We start from the raw sequence: 12,130 nt of genomic DNA on the forward strand, positions 1-12,130 counted from the left end.
GAGCCCAGAGCTCAGGATCCCACTCCTCAGTGCACCTTCAGAGAAGAGACCCTCCCGTCTCCCTGGTCCGCACTTCACCCTCACTCAGCCTGTGACCAAGCATTTCTATCTCTGGTGTGCAGCCCCATTTGGAGTCTCCAAACCCAGCAGATTCCTGCAGTGTGCTCCCATGCCTCCTGAAGGAGGAAAGTGAGTCTCCCTGGATCTACCAATTGTGGCATTCCTGCTGGAAGAGCAGTGGTCTGACTGTGCCATGGTTCACGGTTTAAGGTAACCCTGGGCTGAGAGATTACTCCTCAGCTCTGCCTCTGTAGCCAGCTTTCATGCTCTGATATTTGGGAGCTCTACCACCCTCAAATACCTCTGGTCTTTTTGTGACCCCACGGGTCTTGAGACCACACTGTCCCAGTGAGGGCTCCCCACCCACACACACACCCCTCTCTTCACCCCTGTTTAACCTCTGGAGTGACATCTCTCAGTGGAGTAGACTTCTAAATGTTCTGATTTTGTGCTCTATAGCTCTAATGCTTGCCGGGAGCTGGCCCTTCCCCGCCAGTCTATCTTCCTGTATATCTCAGATCCACTTCTCTGCACGTCCTAACTTACAGAAAGTGGTCGCTTTTAAAAGATGTTATTTATTTATTTATTTATTTGAGAGAGAGGAAAGAGAACACCGTTCATCATGAGGCTCGATGCTGGTCTTGATCCCAGGACCCTGAGATCATGACCTGAACTGAAACCAAAAGTCAGATGCTTTATTGATGGAGCCACCCAGACACCCCTATTATGTATTTTTGAATTCAACTTTCTAATACATTGTTGAGAATTCTCATATCTATGTTCATTAGGGGTATTGGTTTACAGTTTTCTTTTCTTGTGGCATCCTTGTCTGATTTTGGTATCAAGATAATGCTAGCCTTATAAAACAAATTTAGAAAATTTCCCTTCTCTTCTATTTTTTGGAAGAGTTTGAGAATTGGAATTAATTCTTCTTTGAATGTTTGGTAGAATTTGCCATTGAAACTTCCTGGTCCTGGACTTCTGTTTGTTGGGTGGTTTTTGATTACTGATTCAATTTCCTTACTAGTACTCAGTTCACTTTTATTTTCTAGTTCATCATGATTTAGTCTTGGTAGGTGGTATATTTCTAGGAGTTTATCCATTTCTTCAAAGTTGTCCAATTTGTTGGCATGCAATTTTTCCAGTAGTCTCTTCCGATTCTTTGTATTTCTGTGGTATCAGCAGTAGCATCTTTCATTTCTGATTTTATGTATTTGAGTCCTCTTTTTTTCTTGGTGAGTCTAGCTAAAGTTTTGTCAATTTTGTTTACCTTTTCAAAGAATAAGCTCTTGGTGTTATTGATTTTTTCTATTGTCTTTTCAGGCTTTCATTTATTTCTGCTCCAATCAATATCTCTTCCTTCTACTAACTTTGGGTTTCATTTTTTCTTCTTTTGATACTTCCCTGAGATGTAAAGTTAGGTGGTTTACTTAAGATTTTTCTGGTTTCATGACAGAGGCATTTATGGCTATTAGCGTCTCTCTTAGAAGCTTTTGCTATATCCCACAAATTTTGGTATGTTACATTCCCATTTTCATTTGTCTCAAGGAATTTTTTACTTCTCTTTTAATTTATTCTTTGACCCATTGTTGTTCAATAACGTGTTATTTAATTCATGTATTTGTGAATTTTCCAGTTTTCTGCATGTAATTAATTTCTAGTTTAATATCCTTGTGGTCTTGGGTCACCTGGGTGGCTTAGTCAGTTAAATGTCTGACTCTTGATTTCATTCAAGTCATAATCTCAGGGTCATGGGATTGAGCCCCAGGTTAGGTTTCCCACTGGCAGGGAGTCTGCTCAAGATTCTTTCTCTCTGTCCTTTCCCCTGCTGGTGGTCTCTCTCTGTCTCTCTGTCTCTCTGACTCTTAAATAAATAAATCTTTTGAAGAAATACTATTATGGAAAAGAGTCTTGATATGATTTCAATCTTATTAAATTTATTAAGACTTCTTTTATGACCTAATATATGATCTATTTTGGAAAAATGTTCCATGCACACTTGAAAAGAATCTGTGTTCCTTTGTTTTTAGATAGAATATTCTGTATAGGTCTTATAAGTCCATCTGGTCTAATATGTAACTTAAGGCGTTTCCTTATTGATTTTTTATCTGGATGATCTATCCATTGATGTAAGTTGGGTATTAAAACCTTCTACTATTATTGTATTGCTATTTCTCTTTAGGTCTGTTAATATTTGCTTTATATATTTAGGTGCTCCTCTGTTGGCTGCATAAATATTTATAAGTGTTATATCCTCTTGTGGGATTGGCCCCTTTAATGTTTATCTTTGTCACTTATTATAGTCTTTGTTTTAAAATCTATTTTGACAGATATGAACGCAACTACCCCTGTTTTCTTTTGGTTTCCATTTGTGTGGAATATCTTTTTCCATCTCTTCACTTTCAGTCTAAATCCTTACATCTAAAGTGAGTCAGCATATAGATGGGACAGCATGTAGATGGGTCTTGCTGTTGCTGTTGTATTTAATCCATTCAGTTACTCTATGTCTCTCAGTTGGAGAATTTAGTCCATTTACATTTAAAATAACTATTGATAAGTTATGGACTTATTGCCATTTTGTTCATTTTTTCCTGGATGTTTTTGTAGTTCTTCTCTGTTCCTTTTTTCTTCTCTTGTTCTCTTCCTTTGTGGTTTTATGACTTTCTTCGATCTTTTAAAAATAATACTCCTTCATGTTACTTTTCTGCTTTAAAACTACCCATTAAAATGCTGCCCAATTCTTCCAAGTCTAACTCCCTACCTGGACATTCAAGACTCTCCATAATCTGCCCCAGTTTTACTCTTAAAACTTACTTCCCAATAATCACCTATATGCACTCTTTACGAGGGAAGACCCTAAGCTGGTCATCCAAATTGTCACCTCATGGCTTTGTTCATATAACCTCCACACAAAGTATGGTTAAATTCCACTCAACAAAGACGTGCTGAGACTTAATATACAACATCCATCTGTATCCACTCTGACCATGAAAATCCTATACAGTTTATCCCACTTGGTCAAAGAACTCCTCCTATCCCTCCTGCTTGCTGACATTCTGTTTGTTCTAATAGCAGCAGTTCCTAGTTTGGGGGATTTAATGGGCCAGTACTTTATAATAATAAAGTCCAATATAGGCTTGTCAATTTTTTATTCTTCCAAAATAAAGACTTTTTAAAAAGACCACCATCACAATGATCTTATTAAAGAAAAGGCATTTTGCCACTCAAGAAGAACAAAAGGCACAATCTCAGAATAATGGTCAGTTCTTTCATTGTAGCACCCTCAGCTCTAGGAAAATTCACTATATTGTTTTCCTTATAAGACTGTCTAAGGTAATGAAAACTACACAGGCTGGCATTTCAGAGTGATTCTGCAAGACTTGGTCTTACCACCTGTTTAATACTTCCAAGCTGCCTTTGGGCACATTTTGCATTGCTAACTCTTTGTTTAACTTCTTGTGCCTGCATGTCATTTCCTCAACTAGAAGGTAAGCTCTATAAGGAACCTGTGTAAGAACTGTCTCTTAAACTCCCCAGCAGGGTTGTGCACATGTAAAATGTTCAATAAATATTTGTTGAATGAATGAATCAGCCTAGATTAAGCTGTCTAAGCCTGTGTAACCAATAAATCTCCTCTTAATGGAGTATGAGCGCCCCATCCTAAGGCAATTTCTTTCAATATACTTCTTTACAAAGAGTTAACCAGTACAAATTGCTTTGCTTTTGAGTGAATTCTTAAAAAATTTTTTTTAACTCTGATATGAAAAGTAAACAGTTTCTTCCTCAAGGCAGTAGCAAGCCGCAGCAAAGAGAATGAAGACAAACATAACTCGTTGTTTAATTGATCCCAGTTCTTTTGGGCTTTGTTTGGTAGGCATGCACCCTGTGTGTGCTTTTGACCTGACCTGACTTGATAGGATGGTTGGCTTTTGTTCTGTGGCACTTGCCCATGTGCTTAAAACATCCATAATACCCATGTTATTTCTTTGTCTACCTGGGTGATTTAAAAAAGAAAGAAACTCAACATTTTCTTTGCCAAGTCTTGGTTTTAGATTCTAGAGTTGATGTAGAACAATGTAGAAAGGTATCTTTTGGACTTTAAACATTTTTTTCTAGTCAGCATCCAGAGTTCATGTTCCAAAAATATAAATAAGAGAGCATCACACCCATGCTTTGAAACATGTTCATTGTCTTTCAATTTAATTCCATGCAATTGCTATTGATTGAGTGCCTACCATATGCGAGGCCCTGTTCTAGATTTGGGGGATATTTCAATCAAGAAAACAGATAAAAATTCCTGCCTTCCTGAAGCTAATTAAAGAGGATTGTGGAGAGATAAATAAGAAACAGAATATATATAAATACTGTATTATACTTTTAGAAAGTGATGTATGCAAAGCGAACTAATTGGAGGAAGGGTCTGTTACAGTTTAGGTGGGATGGTCAGGGTAGGCCTGATTGAGAGGGTGGCTGAGCAAAGTCTTAAGGCAGCTGAAGGCTGTGGGCCAGGAGGGCCTCTGGGAGAAGAAGTTAATGCTTTCCTCCAGCTTGACATTACAGGTACCTTGTCACTTTGTATCATGCACACTGGCCCTCCTTCACTGCTCTCCAGGGCATCCCCCTTCCCCCACTTCTGGGGCATCTCATTCCCACCTCAGGACTTTGCCCATGTTGTTCCATTAGCTCAGTATTTGCCCTTCCCATCCCTGGACTCTGAACCAGCTCTTTGCTTTCAGGTTTCAATCCACATACCAACTCCTCAGGTGGCTTTCTTTGTCCCCCAGCTCATTATAGCTTAGGTCCCTTCCCACCATTACTCTTATAGCCCTCCCTTTAGATACTCAATAACTAAATAAGATTCTCAATAAACAAATACATGGTATCCAATAAATAGTTGTTTGAATAAATGAATAGACAAATAGAGCTAAAAAGGGGTGAGCTCATTGAGAACAGGACTTCTGACTTGTTGGTTTATCCTCAATGCCAGGCACATAGTTACATGTATTTGATACACTTTATCTTCATAAATAAATGTCATTATCAAGGATAGATATAGGGATCAAGTTATGATTCGCTTAAATCAAAGCATAACAATAAACAAACAAACAAGATTTTAAAAGAAGTGTGAAGCAAGGGCGCCTGGGTGGCTCAGTGGGTTAAAGCCTCTGCCTTTGGCTCAGGTCATGATCTCAGGGTCCTGGGATCGAGCCCCACATTGGGCTCTCTGCTCAGCCAGGGAGCCTGCTTCCTCCTCTCTCTCTCTCTGCCTGCCTCTCTGCCTACATGTGATCTCTATCTGTTATATAAATAAATAAAATCTTAAAAAAAAAATAAAAGTGTGAAGCATTAAATTGTATTTGAGGAATGACTTCCTGTCCTGCTTCACTCTTTCAGCAGAGTAACCCTTCCCCCCAGATGAAGTTGTCTTTGGTTTCAGCCCTTAGCCCAGACGGGCCCTTTCAGGACAATTCCCCACCAACTGAAGGGTCAGTTGGTACCTTCCTCCCTTCCTGTGAGTCTCGGTTTGCTCAGCAGAAGAGTTACACACAACAAAGAGTTTTTGCTTCTTCCTCCTCCAGTCTGAATTCTACATGTCTTTCAGTTTCCACTGTGTCTCAGTCAAATTAACTATATATGGCTGTCATATCTCAAATTCTCAATTATCTGGATAAAGAAAACATTTTAAAATTTTCCCCCATAATCTCTCATACTTTGGGAGGTATCTCTGGGTGGGGGTATTTTCTTATTGATGTTTGCTCAGGAAATGCCATAAGAATGATAAATGTATCCATGAAATCCCTGACTTATTTCAAAATGTACCTTGAGTGACTTATTAAAATCATGCAATAAAATTGAAACAAATGAGATAAATCAGAAGAAAAATATAAAGATAGTAAAATGAAGCCAGAAATAATCCCACTACAGAGAAATTCCAATCATAGGGATTCAAGCAGTTACTGTAAAGGGACCACAGATTTGGCTCTGAGCAACAAAGGAACCAGAGCAGTCATAAATATTTATGATGTTTTGTAATACCAGGGGCTCAGGAGACTAGACACCCAAAGGAAGGGTCTTCCGTGCATCTTTGGAAGGGACACTGGTATCTTGAATAATATGTAAAGCAAGTGATTTTCCAATAGTTGTTTCTGAAAGGTCCCCCAATAATGGGTCCATGATTAAAGGAGCGAGACTGATACAAAGCGAAGGTCAAGCAAAGCTTTATTTTGCACCAAGCATCAAGAATCAAATTGATCGGTCAGGGCCATCTCTTACAAAGAGGCGACCTCTGCCTTACAGACTAGCTTTTAAGGGCAAACGCCATGTGGTTGGGCCTGGCCACGCACAGGTGGCCAATGAGATTGTGACACACAGAGAAAGCTGCACAATCATGCTAGGTCACACATGAGTGACCAATTGAATCAATTGAATTACAATTTACCCTATAGTAGATATTTGAACTAGCCTATTACCTTGGTCAGAATTGGCGCCCAAAAGGTGCCCAAAGGGCAGGGCCCATACTCCTTGGTACCTAGGGAGACAGTATGTGCCCCCACTGATTGGATACCTCCACCTGGCCTGACCCACCCTTGTATTTGGGCTTTGTTACCTTGGACTGGTTTCCGGGACTTATTTTTTTTTAAGTCAGTCCCCTGGATGTGGGGGCGGGGGGACAGGGACAGTTTAAGTTTTACAAAGTCATTCAAAGTCATTGTTTAACCGGATGGAATCACTCTGGCTAAATAGACCCTTACAGTTTCCGACAATGTCAGTTAAGGAGATTTAACTTAGGGCATCATAGTAAAGTGAAGTCCTTAAGAATACAGTTTCTCTTGAGGGAATGAATTGTTGTAGTTGAAATACGAAGTTCTTTAATTATCTGACTTGATCCAGGGATAAAGTCTAATATATCTGAAAGAAATGACAGATTGCATCCTTCCATAGATGTTATTTTCTACAACAAAGCTTTGATAAGAATCAAGTAGCAGAGAAGTCAAGGATAGATTGTGTGGCAGGGACCTAACGTGTCAAAACTTTGTATTTCTAATTTGATGCTGGTATACACCAAAGAATTTGGCATTCATGTGTGAATAACAAGGGTTCCTAACCAGGTCCAGTATCTGCATAGACTACCTCTATAAAGAGTCAGACCAAGACGTACCCATGGGCCAGGGCCAGTTTGTCTTCAGAAAACAGACTTCATTTGCTCTAACACAGCACATGGACAGCCAAAGCCCCATGGAGCATGACCACCGTGTGACATAAATAACAACCCTCCCACAAACATACATTCCACAGTTAAATATAAACTCAGTTTTCTGTTATCCTGTTTTGGTTTATTTATCCCATGCCTCCCCACCCATTAGTGCAGATAGTTGAGAACTGATCTTTAAAAACAAAATCAACCTGCAGAGAAAAAGTCATTTTGGATTCATGACTGGGGCCCTAGGCTGTGGGTTTCATGTTTGATTTGGCTGCTTCTCAATCCAGTCCTGTATAAGAGATAGCCTCCTCCACCCCCCCCACCCCTGCATATAGCTTCCTCTATCAGCAGGATGATTTTGTTTTTCAGAAAATATGTCCACTTGGTAAGCTGTCAAAATGAGTTGTACTCGAAGTATGCGTTATTCAGAGGGAGAGCATATTTTCAGCACTACTTGAAGTCTTCATTCCTGACAACACATTAAGAATTCAACACAGTAATCTTATTGTTTTAGCTGTTGCTTTTACCATTACTCATGCAACATGACTGGAAAAAAAACTAATGATGATTTTTCCCTCCTGCTGTATTTTGTGTGTGTGTGTGTGTGTGAATTTTTTTAAACTTTTGGTTTGGGATGAATGCCCCTAACAATCCACCATCTGGTGTCCAAATATTTTTACAGACGTGAATCCAAATACCACAAAATCATTGCCATGGCTCAGGTTATGTGAGTCTTTTTCTGAGGCAGACTTTTTATTAAATGTGATTATTCTCGAACTCTGAGAATCTCAGCCAGGAACATTAAGATTTAGCCTTGATGACCAATATAAAAATAGATGGAAGGGAGAACTCCCCTGGAGCTAATCTCGAGACCAAAAAATGAACTTTTATTTTTGTTATCGTACACAGCAGTATACAGACTGAATCCAAGTGACAACGTCTGCTGCGGCATTCCTGCTCTAATCATCAGGAGCAGAGAAGATAAGGTGTGAGTAAGCTCTGTGGGAATCGAGTTTCAGCCCTGTCAGGTGTAATCAGAACCGTGGTCTTAAAACAAAGGCCTTTACTCCACCTCCTCGGTCAGAGGACAGTTCACTTCCCCATCCCCCCCAGACACTAAAAGGGAAAAGAAGGATCAAGTCTGCGCGTGAGAGCAAAATAAAACCAAACTGAACAACAATCACATGTCTGAGTGCTAGCTGTCTCCTCCCTCTTCCCACCCTGGGATTAATGCATCTACATTAAACATTGGATCCCCCCCTTCTCTAATGTAATAATAATAATAATAGTTTTTAAAAATGAAGATTTCCTTCTTAGCCCTCTGTAAAGAAACTTGTTTTAGGGAGTCTGTGCATTATGAAGGAATTCTTAGGACCCCACCATGTCCTTTTTCAGAAAAAAAAAAAAAAAAAAAAAAGCGTATGTTTGCTCAAGATGTCGCCCAAATTTTTAGAGCACGGAGAAATTTGCTCTTGTCAGCAAACGTGCCACACAGAAAATTAGAATTTGTATGGCTACACTCCCTCGCAAAGTTAAAAATGAGGTCAAACAGAGCCCAAAGGATGATATATCCTCACGGCTTCGAGCTTTGCTAGTGAAGACAATCGGAATAGTCATGAAAATAATGCCAGAACTCAGCATGTCCATAGTTAGTGACGGGTAGAACTGTCCTAGAAAGACTAGATTTTGATGCAGCTGCTTTGGAAAGAAGGGGCGAGTTACCGTTCCCATTTCAGTGACAGGCAAACTAAGGTATGGTGGCAATTAAGTAGCTGTGCTAGGGTCCCTGCAGGTCAGTGGGGAGCTGGAGATAGGTCAGAAAGGGAGAGGAAGTGTAGACAGGGGTGATAAGGCTCTAACTAGAGGAAATTAAAACCCTGTAGTGTGGGAAAAGAACAATTAGCCGAGACAGAGGAGCAGGAAGGAATACCGAATGAACTACAATCAGAGGAAACGAGCCAGCAACAAAGGAGAAGGGATGGGAGGTGGGATGCGGCAGGCTGGGAGCTTGAGAGGAGTCCGGAGAAATGATTTAGGAAGGCTGGCTCTCTTTGCCTCTATCAGGGCCTTATTGTTTGGTTGTCGAGGCTCATAATTTAACCCCTTTAAACCTCGAATGTCACACTCTCAGGCAGCTATCTTTATCCATGAAGCTCTTCGAGACTGTTATGTGAATGTTATGAATTCCAGATGAGAATGACTTCGTAATTAGTTTAGAAAAACCTGTCCTTCACCCCTAAAAAAGGGCAGAAGTCTAAGCTTGCATCAATAAGGAAAAATCTTTCCATCAGAAACCCAAGAAACACTTAGAGCATGGTAGTATTAACAAGAATAGATGGTTTAAGACCAAGAAGAAAACATTTGTGAAAATATTTTGTGAAAATGTGATTCTTTTTTTTTTCTTTTTAGTAAAAACACATAGAAGGGTTTAAAAGTAATTTCTATGACTATCCAAATTACCTAAGGAGAAGAAATTATTTATAATTAGTGGGAGGTCATGGGGAAAAGTACCGATGCTTTATGACAATAAGAATGTGCTTCTCTTTTAAGTCAATATGTTTAGCATACATGATGATTGACACAACTGCAAAAGATGTACTGTGAGCCCAAAACAAAATTATGTTTGACTCACTCCTAAAAATCAATTGGCAGAATGCTACAAGGAAGCACCATTTTAATCAGCCAAGAGGTTAGTATCATGGGTGAAAGGCAAAGAGAAGGATGAGCTAACAGCTAGTCATTGAAGAGAAGGGAGAGTTGATTATAAGTAGATGAGGATGCTAAATGGATTAGAAGAGCCAGCTACTATGACAAAGGGTTGGTTGAAGGGGCAAAGTGGATAATGAGGCAAAGTAAGGATTCTTTAGAATCCTCTGTGTCCAGGAAACGAATTAACTGCTCAGAAAAACTACTAGATGAGGGAGGATCACATGAGAGTGACCAAAAGTGACCAAAACAGAAGGCTCTTGATTTATAAAATCAGCATACCTAAAAAGAAGAGTTTTGGTTCTTTCTAAGGGGGATGGGAGGACTGAAACAATACTTAGAGGGTATAAAAGAGAACTGAGAAAATTTGAAGTAGACAGTGATGGAAGAATGGCTTTCAAAAAAGCCACAGGATGAAAGATTCTTTAAATACCTTAAAAGAGACCGTGGGTGAGGGAGAACATTTGGGAACTTGAAGCATTGAACTCGTTTTTATTTTAACTTATTTTAGTTTAGTGTTTTGATCTTATCTTCAGGAAGCCAATAAAATGTATGGACAGAAGAACGATGAATTAAGGACAACTGAGAATTTCCGTCCAATAAACTAAGCTGACTTCAGAAGAGGCAGCTCCTGAAGTGGAAAGAAATTCTAAAAAGATGAATTTTGCCTCAAAGCAGCGTTTCGAGAAGAATGATGAATTAAGGACGATTGAGAATTTCTGTCCAACAGACTTAGCTGACTCAAGAAAAGGCAGCTTCTGAACTGGAAGGAAACTCTAAAAAGATGAATTGTGCCTTAATGCAGCGTTTCGAGGGCTCCTTGGAAAGACAGAGATACTCGGGGAAACCAGAGTCAAGTAAATCTCATGCATTTCTGGAAACAGACCAGTGAAGAAGCAGAAAATTGCTAGCCTTTCCCTTTTAACTCAGAAGCAACTGAACAATTTAAAGGAAGATAAAGCGTGGGGATGAAATTATCAAATGCCTCGCTAGGTATCAGTTCAGAAAATAAGACAATCTAATTTCAGGAAAAGTTACCTCTTGATCAAAATCCTTACAGAGGTTTGGGCTATTTACATTTATAGAGAAAGCTGGTAAATAAGCATTTGTTAAGATCACCATCATATTCTGCAAATGTTATGTGTTACATAACATCACAGAGTGGAGACTGGTTAGGACATATGAAGAGCAAACGGGTGCCTGGGTGGTTCAGCGGGCTAAGCCAACATCCGTGCAGACATGAAGGTTCCCGCAAGCTTGGCCATCCAGAGGTAGCAGCGCATATTTGAACAAGAGAACCTCAATCTCAAGATTCATCCACAAAGAGATGCCATCACAGAGAAGGTGTACATGAAGAAACCTTTGAAGAGAGGGGGTGGGGAAACAGTTTGCTTGGCAGGCAGATATGGAGGGATAAGGGTAGGTATTTCGATACAGGAGGAACCTCTGAGAAGACCCAGAGCCCAGGGTGGGAAATCAGATTGAGGACTCCCAGGCAGGGCTTGGTGAGAATGTAGGTTTGGTAAGGCATGATGGGAAAGGTAAGGTATTCTAGAAAAACAACAGTTTAGGGCCTGGGCTCTAAGGGCATGGGCTCTGAGACAAACCAGGTTGGAAGTCCAGCTCCATCACTGTCAACATTTTTTTTAAACCTCTCCATGGTTTATTTTCTCCTCTTATAAATGGGATTTTAACAGAACCTAGCTTAAGGGTTGTTCTAAGAGTTAAGTGACAGAACATGTGGAAAATAAGCACTTCAAAATAGCTATGGGTGTGAATAAATTGTAGTCAGCATGAGGCTGAGAATACACATCTTCCCAGCTTCCTCAAGGTCATCTCTGGCTGACCTCTATGCCTTTTTCAAAACTTTTATGCTCTCCAAAGACCACAGCCCCACCTGGCTCTCTCCCTCTAAGGCATTGTGGAAAGGCCCACTTCCCCCTCAATTTCTCTTTCTTCCACTCAGAAATAGTCCATTTCTTCTCTGCTGATCTCCTGCCTGAGCTAGAAGACCCAGTGCTCCCACTCCTTTCCAAAGCTAGCCTTTCCCTTGAACCAGCGATTCAGTGGTGGCCTTAAGGTTCTGGAAGGATGATGTTTCCTGCTCTCCTGGCCACAGTAACTCCTCCACAGACTCCTTCCCCTCATGCTCAGTGTTTCTCT

Source organism: Mustela nigripes, chromosome 14 (assembly GCF_022355385.1).
Source record: "Mustela nigripes isolate SB6536 chromosome 14, MUSNIG.SB6536, whole genome shotgun sequence".
Classification (NCBI taxonomy): Eukaryota; Metazoa; Chordata; class Mammalia; order Carnivora; family Mustelidae; genus Mustela; species Mustela nigripes.